Below are 18,159 nucleotides of genomic sequence, written 5' to 3'. Positions count from 1 at the left end.
AAAACTGCACACAGTAAAATAATGGAGAACCGCGGTAAGTAACACGCCAACCCCTCGCTTGATGTCATTAATATAAATCAATACAGACACGCAGGGATTTTTTTCCAATCCGCTAAAAATAAGAAAAATCTTTTGTCTTTTTTTTCAGGTTTCCTGAACACAAAACGAGATATCTCCGTTCTGGACGGAAAACATACGTGGCCCGTTTAGCAGAAGAAAGAATTCTGAGATTAGGCTCCAGCTGCAGAGTGTTGCTGGAAAACTACATCTGACTCTTCACTGGTCTTTTCACAACACAGACTCTTGACTGCATGTACAACTAAATATAGCCTTTCTTCTCTCTTCAGCACGCAACTTCTGAGCTAATGTGGGCCGCCAGGCAGTGGTGGGCCTTGGTGTGAAAAGAGGACGTGCGTCCAGCGGAGACGTTCCCATCGGCGGATCGGAGCTGCGCGGTGATTGAGGCTCAGCCGCAGACTCATACCAGTCCGCATGACTTCCCACGCTGATGTTTGCTGATAACGTACCGGAATTAGGACCACAGTGGGCCTGAATGTGAGGGCTGCAGAAAGAACGAGTCTGTTCTCAATCCCAAACATTTCTACACCAGATAGGAAACGCCAAGAACTCTTGAAATGTGATCATATTTCTTTTTCTTAATCGACATTGTGAAACGCTTTCTCGAGCCATCTCTACTGCTTGACTTGCACACCATGATACAATCTCGTTTTCTACTGCTGCCTCTTATCCTTCCATTTCTGTCCCTTCATTTCACACTCATTGATCCTTATTGCCCATCAGATACTTCAACGTGAAAGCTGTAAATACTTTGCAGTTTAGCCACCTGTATCTCAAACTCAATATACTGAGAACGATCATTTTCAAAAGACTCTAGTTTGACATTAATATCAAGCTCTACGAAGTATCAGAAAAAATTATCATTGAGATGTCATGCTGAAATAGATTTTTTTTTTTTTTTACGTATTGGGGGTGATGTTTCTATTCATCATAATTCCAAATCTTTTTAAATCATCAGCATGAAGGTCCCTCTAGAAATTCAGATACCAGTTTATTGTCTACTATCTGTGATTGTTCTTCTGTGCGCGCCTTGCCAAACCGCATCATAGACCAGGTTAACTAGAATAGAATAGAATAGAATAGAATAGAATAGAAGTACTTTATTCATCCCAGCAGGGAAATTACTTCGCAGTTACAGCATAGAGACAAGACAAGACACAATGACAAGGTCCGGGTGTTGAGTCTGGAGTTCGGCTGTGTCAGAGCTGATGACGTCACAGGCCACCGCTGCATCAGCTGATGGGGAAATGTAAACAGCGATCAAAATGGCGGACGTAAACTCCCTCGGTAAATAACACGGCCGCATTCCCACAGCCAGAAGTTCAATGAATCAACTAGATTCTCTATTGTATCCTAGATCGGGCCGCAGGGGTTACCACAAGGACAAATGGTGAAAAATAGAGAGACTGCACCTGCTTGCTGCCCACCTGTGTCATATGAGCTGCTCAGCATTCTGCACAGAGAGCAGCTGAAACACCAGTTGTTAAAAAATTATAACGTTTAAACCAATATACTTATAAAGCAGAAATATTTTTTCCCTCAATTTTGCCAGCACACAATTCGGAGATTTTTTCACGTCGTTTTCCTCAGTGGTTCTTAGTGCAGAACCATTGAGGGTTCTGCACCTCAGTGCAGAGGGGTTTCTCCAAGTGCTTCAGGTCGTTTGAAAAAGTGCAGTGTTAAACCAATTGGTGACCAATCAAACAGAGTTTACCAGACTATCAGATGTTAAAACGCCGTGGACGCCGTGGGACAAAACACCTGTAATCTAGAAAAAAAATATATTGGAGAGTCTACATGCAACAAGGAACTTAAGTACTGCGGTCATAAAGTGTTCCACTGAATACTGCTGGAATGTAGTGTTACTATACAGTAAATACACAGTATTGACTGGACTAAAGTAAAGCGGTGGAACTTGGCATCACCTATTCCTAAAAGAGTTGGCTTGGTATTGTGTGCAAAAAGTCCTGATTGGGACGTATCTAACTAATAAGCTCAACAGTCAGTCAGCAAAACAATGATTGTAGATTTCTGAGCCACTGAATGGGCTTAGTCATTTGTTGTCATTCAGAGACAATGTTGCTTGTGAAGATGCGAACCAACACCCGCCAGCTTTGAAATTCATTTTGCTCTACTTAGAGACACAAACATACACACACACACACACACACACACACCGACTCACACCAAGAGGACTGAGTGAAGATAGCTGAGAAAGTAGCAGCCATCGCTGCCTCGTCTGCTTGTGAACCACAAGGGGCAGAGTACCGGTAATCACCCCCCTTAAACAAAATGCTTCCTATTACCAAGTTCACATACAATCATTCGCACACATGCATTGACGCATGTAGATAAATTATAGGGAATGAAATACTCTGTGGCACAGCCGCACGAGGCAGAGGAAATAAAGAGGCTTAGCTGGAAGGGTAATAGTACTTCAACGGGAAAAACAAACCCAAATGATTCACATTGCATTGTAGCGTGCTGCATAAACACACAATTAGGAGAACTGTTTTATAAATGGAGCACAGCAAAAGAAGTAAGACGGTTCTCTGCAAGGCTAACAAGGGCAAAAGACCTTGATCCTGCTATGAACTTTTTTGATTAAAAAAAAGCCCTAGTTTGCTGTAAAATTGATACATTGTTGGTACAATACAATGAACCACACCCAAACCATCTGAATCAACTTTCTGGCGATGCATCTTTTCGGTGATTTATTCCAATTCTCAGTAGACTCTCTCATTAGCAGTTAGCAGACAGCCAAAGAAGTAAAACAAAGAAAAGCAGCCCATTTATATTACAGCGGCATGCACATTTCCCTTCCTCGCTCCTCCTTCACTTCTCCTCTCTAATGCTGATTGAGGACTTGCGCCTCTTAAACACACCAGGGGGTTCAAAGGACGCTCTTGCCAGGATTAATTGGAGCTACATGTGAGTGTTCAACAACTAAAGCTGCTCAACAATGAAGCGGCTTCAATGAGACCAAAAGCCGGTATAAAACAAACTCCCCTGGAGTACAAATAGCTAACAAGTGAATAAACCTGTTAAAGTAAACTTACAGAGGGCTGGTGTACGTCAACGTGGACAATCAGTGAGACACCATCTCACCTGTACTGTCCTGCTTTAGACAATAAGATGGATTTTAGGTTTTTGTAAAGTTACAATCAATAACTTGAATGCAGTTTGTTGGGATCTAATGGGGGGGGAAGACCTTTTATAAGTATAGGTATTTCTACAAACTGGCTACTAATAACTAAAAGGTTTGTCAGTTCTGTGTAAACTAGTTCAAGTTATATTACATGCCTGCCCATAAATGGTATATTTCAAATCTGGCAACATATTTTAAGATTTAAATCTGGGTGTCTGGGTGTCTTTAACCCGAGTGAAGTCGACCCCACCACCTTTCTTAATATCTTTAAAATGATAGCGGCACAAATGAACATTTTTGCTACATAAACGTAGCACAGTTTTGTCTGATTTGAAGAAGGTGGAGGGGCCAACTTCACTCAGGTGCCATTTTAGTATATACATTATCTATGATCTGTAGACATGGCTGTATGTTTACGTCTTTGTCCAGCTCGTCTTCTTTGTCAATAGTGGCTCTCTTCTTGCCAGTACTTCATTGAGATTTGTGGAGCGTATCCCTAAAAGTGATGTTGTTCACCTCAGCTGTTTATCTCTGCAGCTCTTCAAAGTTACCTGCCTCTGTCAGGTTAGGCGGACTGCCACATATCTCAAGGTGTGTTCTTGTTTCGCACTCTTCCCGTCTCTGATCATTTCGAAGATGTCCTTTGAGATGTTCAAAGCGTGGTATATTCACCCATAACCTAGCGCTGCTTTAGTCTTTAGCCCTGAGAAATTGAAGGTTTCTATGAAAACATCAAAGTGCATTGCCCTGCCATTGGTTGAATGCTTTAATCAACTGAGCAAGTGCATATGAGAGCTCTGTTCTTACAGAACGGCATTAACCGCCTGCCTAAAAGTGTGTGCGTGTCATGTTGGTGCATATTTATTTAGTCTTGCAACACTTCCAACACTGACCCATGAGTTTATGCGTCTCCTGGTGCAGTAATTATGCAGCACACAAAAATGTTCACACAAATTATGACAAAGCATTCCAGTGGGGGACTCTTATGTCCCCTGACTTCCAGGCTGAACACTAAATCAAGACATACGTTCTTCATTTGCAAGCGAGAGATGAATCCCATTTAAGTTGCGACATTCTCCACCCCCAAATACCGACATCGTTAATATGTCAGAGCATTTGTCCAGGAGGCCGACTCGGTGTTAACAATCCGACATGTGAACCCGTCCTCTGTGTTTGACCAGAAGCATGGCAGGAATCCTGATTGAAAGCTCAAACTGGGAATTGAATGGAACTCGTTTTAATGGAGCCACAAACCAAATGTCAGGGCGGATTTGATTGCTTTTCCTCAAATAAATCATTGTCCACTGACCTAATCTAGTCAGAGGGTAATCTATCCTGCATAATTATTTTACCAAAATGGAGCTCTGAGGTGCCTGTAATGCTGATTGTAAGGATTTTAGTCTATTAGTCTGTACAAATGGGATTCCAAGAGTTTTCTGGGGAGTGTGAGAGCAATGTTTGGCTTGTGTCGAGTCTCAGCTGTTGTTTTGCAAAAGAGGTTTCTCGATCTATACAAAAACCATAACTATATCTGTGCTTTAAGCAGTAAATGTCAAATCATACCATTATTATCATATCTACTGATGACTGCTTATTTAATACCAGCATCTTGTCAGAGGACACAATATTGCTTTAGTTTACAATTAAGTCAATCTAGAATAATGTAATTCGGATATTTCCTTTGTGTAAAATCAAAAAATGATAAATGCCTTGGATTTCAGGCATTTAGGAATGCCTAAATGCATTCCTATTGACATTGGGTCAATAATGTTAAAACATTGGTTTTCTACACGCGAAACTGTATAATATGACATGTCAAAATATTTAGAGAAGCCCCATTTGCCACTGCTAGATAAATTGTATGAGTTCAGTTCAAATGTCAAAGCAGTGACCCAACAATAACACAATTTAAACTCATGCTAAGATATGCAAACACTCTGGCTGCGCTGATGAAGATTTCCCCCAAATGCTGGATTGCTTGAAGTGGCTCCTGCTGAGAGCAGCCTTACGTCCTGATTATTTCAGCTGATAATTACTTGACCAATTTTGGATACTCAGCAAACGTCATTTACTTTCATCATCGGGTGTTTCATCCTGAAATATGAAAAAAGGAAAAGTGAGCCGCTGTGAATTCTACACCCCAAAAACTGATTACAGACTAGACAACGTCTGTAATGGGTTTACAGGCTTCTGTGCAACAAAATCAGAGCATGCAACTATTTCGCTCTGTGACTGAAGGTCACTGAATAAAACAGTGGAAGCCCACTGCTGCTCCTTCAATGTCTTTTCAGCTCTATTTAAAATGTGACTGAAGTGACTCACTCTTGCTATTCTTACTCTTTTTTTTTTTTTTTTTACATCCATTTGAAATTAATAGTCACTTCTAAGCTTTCAAATTCGTCCTGGTCAAAGGTTGGTTTGAACAGGATCAGATACATGATGGTGGCGGTCACACTGAGCCACTGCTCCCGCCTGCTTTTGTCACGATTACCTCCCAGACGGCAGATGCAGTGTGGATGCGAAGAGGATGCTGTGATGCAAACTTTCCTGCAACTGCAGCCTGCATCACCAACCTTTGAAGTCTCCCAATGGGGGTTGTGGGGACACGGGTGTCGGAGATGAATCAAGCTGAGCCATAATGAATGTCCCTATTCATGTCTGCTTTGATGCAATTCCACCTGACTGATCTCAAATCACAGAACAAAACAGTGAGAGGCCGCTGACAACGCCGTGCTGACTCACAACCCGATGGAGAATACAGAGTGACTTCAAAGATCCCTCTAGGACGCTTTTCTCTGTTTTTCTCTCAGCTTCATCCTCATGTCTTCCGCTCTTACTCTGTTATCACTTTTGAAGCTAAAATCAGAGGCTTTGCCTTCGGTTTTGGATTGGCATTTCAAAGTAAAAGCTTCCAGCGTCTTGCTTCTTCAGCACACATCGCCGCGCTGCACTCGCAGTAGCTAATCCCGATTGTCACCCATAACAAAAAAGTGAGCAAAAAGTGACTCGTGGTTTGTCCACTAAAAGATGGGAATTCACACATTTCATTCGAGAGTAGCGCTTCTTATCTCTTTGTATCCTTCTGATCATCTGACAGTCTTGAGCTGAAAGTTCATTGCTTTATGCACTGCGCCTGTCACAATAAACAATAAATCAGTTAATCGCACAATAAATTAGAACAAACTCAATTATTTTTATTTGCATGTTTTATCGTTTTTCTCTTTTTCTACCTAAAACTGGATGACTAAACTCTTCAGTTTGGTGTTTTTATCTCACTCAGCCCTTTTTTGAAGCATAGTTGTGTTTACAGAGTCATCGTTATTCATTTTATTTGTTGTTTTGTTCATTTATTTTGGATATTTCAAATGTCTTCCAGTTCCAGTGTTAAATCGTAATTAGAATTTGAAGTTTATTGATCTTTTAGAATGTGTTCTTGTATTATTACCATTACATGACTTGAAAATGGTCTCAAAACAACAATATAATCGTTTATCACAATAACTTCAGGAACAATTTATCGTCCAGTAAAATTTGTTATTGTGACAGGCCTATAGAGCACACCTATGTGAAGTGTATAAAGAGTGTATTTCAGAGAGGCTTGTATGCTTTTCTTTTCATATCACTTTCTATTGGTCTATCCCATAAAATCCCATCAGGTTACGTTGAGGTTTGAGATTTTTATGTCACGAACTGCAAAATCGTTTAAGGGACATGAATACTTTTGCAGCCGTTAATCATTACAAATGCAGCAACCAAATGCAAAACAAATTTCCAGCGGGATGAATTTGGCTATGAAAATGAGGGAAATGCCACTTTTTCACATTAGGCTGAATAAGGTGTGAACCCATTATGTTGCCCTGAGTTACCAACATTAAAAACCCAGGAAACATGGAGCGTTCCTTCATATACAAGTAGCGTAAGTACGTGTTTTTTAGAAATTTATGTAGACAAAGTATACCACCCATGAGCCGTTCCTGCTGCTTTAGGTTTCAACTTGACATGCAGCATTTGGGTTTTTACCAGAACAGTAACAGTAAATAAATAAACAGTGCTGTGAGGACAAAACTCAGCTTATAAATAAAAAATAGAAGGTTAAGAAAACATTATGTCGAGGTTTTACAAAATAAAGAGTGTGCTTATAAGAACTTTGTCTTGACTGCATGTTTTTGGGTTTTTTTTTTACAAACTTCCTTAAACTAGTCCTGTTTTATTCAAGCAGAAGTTCAGCATCATGAGAATTATGCTTCTTTATCAGGATGCTCAGGCACCGATGATAACATCATCTGGTTACCTGGCAACCTGGAGTTAATGACAAAATTTCTGGCAGTAACAGGAAGTCCCTGTGCAGCCGCTAAAATGTGCCACATGCAAGCATTGAAAAATCATAACAAAAATTGTAGCATTTACTTCATTTGTAATAATCGACTTGATGTCTAAGCCCAATGTCAATAAGCAAATTTGTGTATCTTCATATTTCTGTGATCTTATTTTTTTTCTCCTTTTTGTAGTGTAAGGATTTTAAAATCTGCTAATTCAGAAAATCAAGACTTTTTCAAGAAGGTTTAAAATCAAACCCAAGGACATAATAAGTCGGTCGTAGCCAGATATCATCTGGAACAGGGGTTGCAGTTTATCAAATTTTATAAATAAGTAAAACTACCTGCACTGCCTCAGCTCATTGTGAAAAAAGAATTTCATTGTGTCATGTTACTGATCGTGGTGTCCTCTGTCGCTCGCTGTGCAGTGTGTCGCAGAGAAGATGGAAGGAAAAAAGAGGAGGGCTGACAACAATCTTTCTTTAAGTGCAATGAAAAATGTCAATGAAAAAAATATTTGGTGGATTTGAACAACAAAACAAAAACTAGTGTTGCATGTTAGCATTAGCACTTCAGCTAACTGTTCAGAGTCAAAACGTTGCTGAGAGAGACATATGTTCAGAAACATAAATCTGATTAGCAGAAAATTTCCTCGGGCCAAACACAGTTACGCTTAACAAATTAGGACAACCTACAGCAAACTGTGTCTTTCTAATGTTTGTCAGTATGTGGATAAGTAGTACGACTGAAAAACTTTCCCCATGTCACACCAGTCAAGTGTTCAACAACTGGATGCTACTTCTGGCGGAAAAGACGAAGGAGACAACAGGAAGTGGCAGGAGGATGAAGGTGCGGCTTGTTTTTTTTTATGACTTGAACAAACATATCCATGTGTGACTTTAATTGAATTTCTTGTTTAACGGAAACACAGCAATTGCAAAATTGTGTTTTTTTGCCACGAGCAGGACATCGACTAAGTTTTGCACACCTTTGTAACGGAAACGCAGCTAATGGATGAGATTGGTAGATGGCTACAAGAAGGATCTGACCAAAACTACTTTAACCAAACAGGGTTACACTAAGGCATTAGGAGGTAGATGGTTCTAACTTGGCCCTCAGCTGGAGAATGGTATATTTTTGTCCAATGACTAAAAGGATGTTATTTTTTGTTTGATTCAATCAATCAATCAAATTGTATTTGTATAGCACATTTCAGCAGCAAGGCATTTCAAAGTGCTTTACATCATAACAAACACAAAGTCATGCAACATGGAATCAACAATCAAAACACAGCATTAAGTCAAGTTCCATCAATAAATTTATAAATTGATTATATTTCCAATACAACTCTAAACAGGTGGGTTTTTAGTCTAGATTTAAAGGCACTGAGTGTTTCAGCTGTTTTACAGTTTTCTGGAAGTTTGTTCCAAATTATTGGTGCATAGAAGCTGAAAGCTGCTTCTCGTTTGGTTCTGGTTCTGGGGATGCAGAGCAGAACCAGAACCAGAAGACCTGAGAGGTCTGGAAGGTTGATACAACAACAGCAGATCTTTAATGTATTGTGGTGCTAAGCCATTCAGTGATTTATAAACTAACAACAGTATTTTAAAGTCTATTCTTTGAGCTACAGGGAGCCAGTGGAGGGACTTTAAAACTGGTGTTATGTGCTCTATCTTCCTGGTTTTAGTGAGTACGCCAGCAGCAGCATTCTGGATCAGCTGCAGCTGTTTGATTGATTTGTTGGACAGACCTGTGAAGACGCTGTTGCAGTAATCAATGCGACTGAAGATAAACGCATGGATGAGCTTCTCTAGACCTGGCTGAGACATTAGTCCTTTAATCCTGATTGCGATTAATTAATTTTCCTTCCCAGAAATAAATGAAGAAGTGGATATTTAATAGGGTTGTCCTAATTTTTTAATGACTGTATCTGGGACAAGAAAATCCTGAATGGAGCATCTCTAATGTTAATAATTTTTTTTTTTTTTTTAAACAAAAAAACAAAAAGATGAAGCACACAAATTTCCCAAACACAATAGCCACTGAAACGCAGCAGCTCCCTCAGCCTGGAGGGCGGATGACAAAACTGCGAGGCCCAGTGTTGTGGGCCTCGCAGCGGAAGAGGCAGATGCAGCACTCAGCCGCCTCAAGGCATCAACGGGTAATCAAGCTTAACTAGGCCTCTTCATCAGCGCCCTCTGAAGCTTTAAACTTATGACCGGCACACACACACAGACACACACGCGCGCGCGTGCGCCCACTTTTCCAGCAAAGTGCCAATCACTTCTCTTCCAGTTCAAACAGCAAAACGAACCGAGACGGAGGTTTCAAACCGTCATTTGAGTGTAAAAACTCACAACATGAGCAAAGAGAAATGTGTCTGTTTTTTTTTTTTGTTGTTTCTTTTTGAAAACCACGTAAAATGCGATGGTGATATCTACGCCTTCTGTCTATAGTAACAGACTGAAATATATATATGCATCTTTAAAACATACGCTTTTTTTAAGACACGAAAAAACAGCAGGATCCAATAACCTTTGACAAAAGTGCTTACATTTGAGGAAGAGTTTGGCACTCAGACTACTTGCTAGCACCTGAAGCGAGACACAGCGAGTCCCTCCGCAAAGAGAAACAGGCAGCTGCTCCCTCTGTGGGCAGCTCTCTTTTTGTTATTCTTTGGCCCTCTGATGCTCTTATTTCCCATTTTCCGTTTCCTGATCATCCTTCACACACACACACACGCCCACGCACACACACCCAGTAAAATGCTTTAGTTTTCTCTCTCTTCATCCATCTTTGCTTCCCTTTAACCTCCTGAGCTATCTTATCCAACCATCAGTGCTCATGCCTATCTTGTTTTTCTTCCTTATGTTTTTTTTCTTCTTTTTTTTAACCGTCCTCTCCTTAACATTCTCCTACCCGACACTGAAACGTTTGTTGAATAGGTTTGGACGTCCATGTTGATGCGCCGCAACTTAAAACGTTCCCCCATCTGTTCGGTTATGATTGTTTATGATAGGCCGGCGCAAAGTAGGACACAAGTGCTGAAGAAAAATATTTAATTTCATAAAACTATTTACAACCAAAAATGTTTCCAAAAAAAAAAAATATGCGTGACTCAGTTTCATTCGGATCCCCTGATTCAATCCCAGCTGTGATTCTGCTCGGTTGTGACATGTGGAGACATTTTTGCCTTTTTTTTTTCTTGGCAAAATATTTTAAGCTCAGTCTGATTGGATCTGTAAGCAGCAACTTTCCACGTCTTGCCAGAGACACTAAGTTGAATTTAGGTTAGGACTTTCACTAGGCAATTTTAGCAATTCAGTGTAACTCTTGCTTTATGTTCTTGGTAGTTGCCTCCAACGGACTTTCTTCCAGGATTCACCTTTATCTATCTATCTATCTATCTATCTATCTATCTATCTATCTATCTCCATCCATATTCTTATCAACTCTGACCAACTTTCCTGTCACTGAACCCACAGCATGACTCTGCCGAGGCCAAGTCTCACTGTATGGTGTGTTCAGTGTGACGTTTCTGCATTTCTCCGTATTTATTGGGGGGAAAAAAACACAAAAAAAACATGCATAGCGTTGCTTCTACTTTGCAGCTACGCACTACTCTACATGTAAAAGTTGTGCAAGCATACATAGAGTAAAACGTAATTGTCAGTCAGTGGAAACCACCGTACTTGCACAGAAAAAAAGAAAAGAAAACAGCATTAGCTCATCTTCTCCTGGTTAGATGACTGAATGTACGACTCCTTCTGACTCTTATGTAATTGTAAATCTGTGGAAACAGCAGAGGCTGCCTCCTCACAGACGCCGGCGGAGCAGTCTAGTGCCGAACCATAGGGACTAAAATAGTTTGTCATGTGTTCATTATCACTTTCCTCTTTCAAGTGCTCACCCCACATCCAGAAGCATTCAACACAAGAGGCCCGTCGAGTGGGTCCATGCGAGCACGCATGTGTGGGTGTGCGCGCGAGAAACGGATAGAGAGAGAGAAAGAGAGGAAGAACGACGGCTGCAAAAGGAGAAGAGGAGTATGATGTATGATGAGGATGAGGTTGTGGGATTGTGATAACTTCAAAGGTTATTATTATTATAACTGCAGGATGAAGCCATGCTCTGGCATCCCTCAAGCTTTGATCATTATGTAAAGCTGTTGTGCTCAGCGTTCGGGGCTGAATACATTACAGAGCGGTACAACAGGGAAGATGCGAGCAGGCGAACGCAGACCAACACATTGACTCAGCTCCTGAGCGTCTTCAGGTTGTTGCTGTTGTTCTATTTTTTCTTTTTTACAGTACACACACCCAATCGTTTTCTGAAGGACACGCAAAGAGCGCCCTTAAGCCCCTCCGTGGCGAGTCAGCAGGGCGAGAGCGACGGCAAACCGTGCACTTAAAGAGTCAAATCGACGCGTTTTGTCCCGAAGCCATTCATATCAGTTCGACATTGCTTGTTTTTTGGGGTTGTTTTTATGTGGCACATAAACGAGTCATGTCTGTTGGCACTCTTCCAGGTCAATGAAACAATGCTTCGTTCCTCTGGATGAAAAGACATTAAAAACGCTACTTGCGTTAGATTACTGCGACACAGTAAACCAAAGAAAACGTGAAAATACAATTTACTGTTTTCCAAAGCTATGCTATAGTGAGATTTGCTTGCACTCCTCCAAACATCTTTGATTCTTGCTTCTCGCGTTAGAAGTGTTCAACTTTGCTTCCTCAAGTTTTCTGTCGTCCATTCAGCCTATTTGGAGGGAACAAGAAGGCTTCTGCGTAGTTTTGTATCAATGTGTGATCCATACGGAATGGGTCAGAGAGAACTCAGCAAGAAAATGATGGATGCCCGTGTCAAAACGTACAACAGCAATATTATCTCCGAGCAACTTCATCTTCCTTTAACCGCAGGACGCTGATGTTCAATCTCTGCAGAATCCTGTTGAACAACTTTGGAAAAATCTGAAAACAACGTTGTGTAGAAATTGGCGGCCTTCAATCCCAGGAAAACCCTGAATGGTTTTCTCAAACTACCTGTTGGCAAATGTCGACATCTCAGAGCAAAGACCAGAGAGTGTGTGTGTTGGCGCCTCCACAAAACCGTGCATAACATATAGCATCTTTTTTTAATTATTATTTTGTCCACGCCATGTTCATTCAATGATTGGTTGTTTTTTTTAAGTCTCTGGAAATACTTGAAATTTGCCAGTGTTGGATCCTTTCAGAGACGACGGTTGTTTTTGATTTGTTGTGGGACAAATTTGACTGACTGTTCAAATCTAATCACATGCTATCCTTAATTAAAGACGCTCTGATCGGGTTTTTTCTGGTTAGTGCCACTTTCTGTTCTTCTAGGTGTGAAGGGAGAGCAGCGGTGCATCCCGTCAACAGACGCGCATCACTGGACGTCCTTAACGTAAACCGGACGCATCCTGCTGACACAGAACAGATTGCTTACTGGAATTTTGCTATGGATCATTTCAATCGCAAGTTGAAATAAAAAGCATTTCAGTTCATCATACATTGGGAGGTTTGGCTGGTAGTGGGTGAGGTTGTTTAATGGGGAATCATGGGAGAACCTGACTTCAGCAGTGTGAGTTTGCCCTTGACATGTTGATTCCAATTCATGTCTAAGGACGGCAACTTTGACCAGAAACGATGCACTGTAGGCAATGCGATAAAGGTAGTTAGTTTAACTTCAACAGATTTGCAACATGATCCCCCCCCCCCCAAGGTTTCCCCCAGAAAATTTGTTAAGCCCAGTGGTTGGGCGGTAGGGCAATCATACATCCAGCGGCCCGTCATGTTTTTGAGTTAAAAAATGTTCGAAGTTGACAGGAAATGTTAAAATGTCACTGGATAATTATGTGTTATTAAACGATTGGAAGATTAATACCTGAATGCCAACTGTAAAGTCTTAAAAAATGCAAACATTTTCAATATTTTAAAAAAAAAGCAAAAAAAAGCTATGCTTAGCCTGGTGGGGGCTCAAGAAAAGCCTGGTAGCCTGCCAGGCTTAATGCACTGGGGGAAACCCTGTCCCCAATTATACATTATCTTATATGATTTGCTTATATATATATATATATATATATATATATATACACACAGTACAGACCAAAAGTTTGGACACACCTTTTAATTCAATGAGTTTCCTTTATTTTCATGACTATTGACATTGTAGATTCACACTGAAGGCATCAAAACTATGAATAACACATGTGGAAATATGCACTAAACAAAAAAGTGTAAAACAACTCAAAATACCCCTTATATTCTAGTTTCTTCAAAGTAGCAACCTTTTGCTGTGATTACTGCTTTGCACACACTCTGCATTTTCTTGATGAGCTTCAAGAGGTCGTCACCTGAAATGGTTTTCACTTCATAGGTGTTGCCCTGTCAGGTTAATAAGTGGGATTTCTTGCCTTATAAATAGTCATGAAAATAAAGAAAACCCATTGAATTAGAAGGTGTGTCCAAACCTTTGGTCTGTACTGTATATTAAAAATGCATAAAATAACTTCCTATTACTTGTTGATTCAGTTTTAACCCATTTAGTGAATGAGGGGGGCTAAAAATAAAAAATCCCCCTCATTAACAAAACAAAAATAAAATACACACAATGCAGAGAACACACGGTGAACACAATGATGTCCTTTGGAAGCAAAATTAGAAGCTTTCTTGCCAGTATCCCTGTTACTTTCCAGTCTTGTGGGTCAATTTTTGACTGAGAAAATAGAAAACAAGCACAATATAGTCAAAGATAATGAGCAATAGCTCATTATCTTTGAAAAAATGTTATTTCTCATTTCTGGTTGACTAATTTGTGCGAGAATTTGGCTAATGTGTTCCACAATTGGGCCCCAGAAAAGCCACAAAAACAAAACACTTGAACTTTTTGAACTTAAGGATGCCTAACAACAGCAATTTTGCAATAATTCACAGGTCTGTCATCTCCTGGTAAAGACCCTTACCTTAGAAAGACCCCTGACTGGAGGTCTGAGTTAGCCTCCTTTATATTTACATCACTGTCAGTGATCTCTCCGCTGTGTTTAGGGGCCCCTGACAGCCTGTTATTGTCTCCCCTATGATCAGTGCTGCTATTAGGGCAATTAGGCGCTTAGGGAGAGGAACCCCTGCTCAGAGTGCCAAGCCACCACTTTTAATTTTCGTCTACACATTCTTATCCGGGCTGAAGTTGAAAAAAACAGGCCATCTGTTCCTGCTCCTACCTGGCCTGCATTAGCCACAGCACAGTCAAACCAAGGCTGTCTGCGAGATTTAGCGCTAAAAGAAAAGCAAAAATAATCAAATGCCTTGCACAGTCATATCCACCTGCAGAGTGAATAAGGATAGGAGACGCTCTTATGCTTAAAATAATGCATATAGCAGCAAGGACAGACATACACATGAACTATAATGGGGTTTTTTGTTTGTTGTTTTTGTGGGGGTTTTTTACCTTCGACCTCCACTCGCACTGACAGCAATTCCTCTTGGTGTGTGAGCATTAGTGAGGTTGTTTTTTTTTTTAAAGGAGAGCGTCGAGGGAAGTGTTCGCACCGTGCATTTAGGTGTGCTATCCACCAGTTTCAACACCAAGGACAGCGGCCGACGCACGGAGCGACTGGCAGCTATGATCACACACATGCGCTAGAAAGAAAAAAAAAGAAAGAAAGAAAGAAAGAAAATGACAGGTTTATTTCTGCACGGACGCGTCGTAAGCAGCGACGCAAACCAGCCCTGTATGTATGACACTGCTGTTTTCAGCGTGGAGCGGAGGGTTAACCCAAACCCCGCGGCAACAAGAACCGGAGACACAAAACTAAACCATCATCGCACAAGAATTTCACCTCAGCAAAAGCTGCTTCTTCTTCTTTTTTTCTTTTAAATCCCTCCTGTGCACGGAGATATTAGCAGCAGCAGCAGCAGCAGCAAGCAGGCAGACATTCTTTTTTTTTTTTCGTTTTTTTTTTTTATTTAACCGTAAACGCATCGTCAAAACGGCGTCTTTCCGACGTCCTCCGCACCTACCTGCTTGTGTTGGGGGTCGAAGAGCTCACATGTCCCGTCGGCGTGTATTTGGTCTGTTCCTGTGGATGCTATTAGAGGGATGAGCACCGTTATGTGTCTGCCAGCGCCATGTTATTATCTCTTTGGAGTGGAGGACTGTGCGGTCCTGTGCGCTACATCCGGGCTGCTGGGGAGAGCGAATGAGCGCAGAGCAGGGCGGAGAGCTGGCTGGGTATGTGGAGCACCTGTACTGTGCAGCACCACGGACACTTTCCACTCGTGGATACAGCACAACAACAAGGTTCACGTTTGCACTAGAGGATCAAACTGCTAACCATGTTGTGATACTTATTATAGTAAGAAAGTTTTTTGTTTTGTTTTTTTTTTTTAAAGAAGAAAAGAAACAGGAATTGGATATCCCAAGCGTTTATTTTGTTTTAATTCCTTGAAAGTATATAGGTCAGGACTTACAGAAAATATCCTAAAATAATGGCTTTTTTTTTTTTTTTTTTGCCAAAATCATCATTTGGCAAGAAAGAGGTGATGTTTTTTTTTTTTTTCTTCTTATGAAAATCACTGCAAAATATTGAAAAAATAAAATAAAATAAAATAAACAGAACACAAGAAATAAGTAGCTAAACACAAAGGAATGAACAAATATGGCAAGACCTAAACAGCACTAATGAACACAGAGATAGGAACCGAACCCAGAATAATAAAATGATTTTTAAAAAGCTCCAAGCCAAGTGAAGACAAAAGCTAAAATCCACCAGTGGACCTTGGCTGTGTTTATAACGAAATCAAAGGTGGTTTGTTTCCACTGGAAGTTGAGTGTTGATGCTAAAAACAACTGCCTCCTGCATTTTTTCGGGTTTCTACGCGGGAAAAAAATGGTTCCGATCGGCATTTGCCACTTTCCTTTCACTTCAAGATGCGCACTTTGTGCTGGCCGTGCATGTTTAAGTTACGTTTGTACTGTATGACTGGTATGAATGGTTTTCTAAAGCACAGGGGTCACACAGAAATGTGGGATTGCATCTTGTGTGATCTCTCCTTCAAGTGAACGGGAATGAGCTCCAGGTGAAATGCACTTTGGGTTCTTTTTGTGTTGCTGGTAGACGTTGAAAGTTATTGTCATGTTCTCTTAACCGGTAGACGAGTTCAAATTCGAGTTTCTCTCCTAAACCACGGACTGATGCAACTTGGAAACGGACACCATCTTCCGTCCTCTTTTAGCCGCCTAAAAAAAATCTCCTGGGAAATGCGAACCCCTGGTAGCGAAGGGAACACCCCTCTGGCTCAGGACTATTTACAGCTGAAGCCCAACTTATGATGGGTTTTCTTGACGCCCACATCTATTTTTCACTTTTGGGGAGGAGACTGTGCGTTTCAGAGTGGGATCGGTTTTGGCGGCAGCAGCAGTTTTAATCACGCTGAAACTACCAGCCTCGGCGTAATTTATTAGGACTGTTAGATGCGAGCAACCGAAAGTACAGCTTGGTTATAAGAGAAAGCAAAAAGGATGGAAAGTATTGCTTGTTGCTTAATCTGAAAAGTGTGGCATTCATTTGTACTTAAAAAAAAAAAAAAGCTGGATGTGATTTTCTTTTCTCGTCTCTTATTGTTTTCTGACGTACATGCAAAATGCTGTGTGGTGGAAAACCTTTCTTCAGCAGCGAAACGGAAACGTCTCAGAAGTTGACGGAAGGATCAAAATATGGGACGGTCCTGGAAGAAAACCTGTCAGAGGACTTGAACCTGACGTGGAGGTTCACTTTAACCCAAACAGCAACCCAGAACCTGCAACCAGAGCAACAATCGAACGATTAAGATCAAACTGCATTTATATGCTACAGCGGCATTTAAATCCAGTTGACGACGTATGACCAAACCTGGAAGCTGATGCTCGCACGCGCTCCAACACACCTCCCATACAATCCCAATAAAACATATGGTAGTTTTGTGGCTGCAAGCTAAGAAAAATAAAGACAATAAAAGAAGATTTAAGGAGCAAAAAGCCTGGCACAGAAGAGCTCTGAACTGAGATCAAACAAAGCAAAAGCTCCAGGTTCCTCTAAAGCTTTGTGAAGGGCGATGAAAGGAGAAACGGCTTCCACAGACAGAGGTGGTAGCAAAACTGCTGGAATGGTTTGGGAAGTGGCATTAAGTGAAAACACGTTTTTTCACTCATTGTGATCTTGGTGAATTATACATACGTGTCAATGTTTGCCTTGTAGATGTCAGCCGTGCAGAAGAAACGGAACATTTCATTGTGCCAACAGTAAGAGCGTTCGGCTCCCTCAGGGGAGATTTTACTGTCTCCATCTAGTGGCGGACTGCGGAGGTGCATGGCTCTTAACAAATTTACTATGCTGGTGGTTGTGGGTGAAACGTCAACAAAAGCTCGTGTGTGGAGAACAACAGTGTTGTAATTTGTGATAGTAATCTGCCTCCAGAAACGCACACGCACGCACACTCACAAACACACGTAAACACGCAGGTTTCTACAACGACAACAACAAGAAGAACGAAAGACAGAAACGCACGTCGCTGTCCCCATGGCAACTGTGGCACTATATTGTATCTCCCTCGCGTTTAC

At 41.0% G+C, this 18,159-nt stretch overlaps 1 protein-coding gene across 1 annotated transcript in view; it reads right to left on the bottom strand.

Annotated features, from left to right (window-relative positions):
• pak5 (p21 (RAC1) activated kinase 5) overlaps positions 1-15,917 on the bottom strand; it is a 72,574-nt gene extending 56,657 nt beyond the window's left edge. The window contains exon 1 of the mRNA XM_023347631.1: positions 15,582-15,917. The gene's annotated coding sequence lies outside the window, so the exon portion shown is untranslated. The remainder of the gene's footprint in view (positions 1-15,581) is intronic.
• Between the last annotated feature and the right edge of the window lie 2,242 nt (positions 15,918-18,159).

Source organism: Xiphophorus maculatus, chromosome 15 (genome assembly GCF_002775205.1).
Source record: "Xiphophorus maculatus strain JP 163 A chromosome 15, X_maculatus-5.0-male, whole genome shotgun sequence".
Lineage (NCBI taxonomy): Eukaryota > Metazoa > Chordata > Actinopteri > Cyprinodontiformes > Poeciliidae > Xiphophorus > Xiphophorus maculatus.
This window is presented reverse-complemented; position numbering and strand designations above follow the sequence as displayed.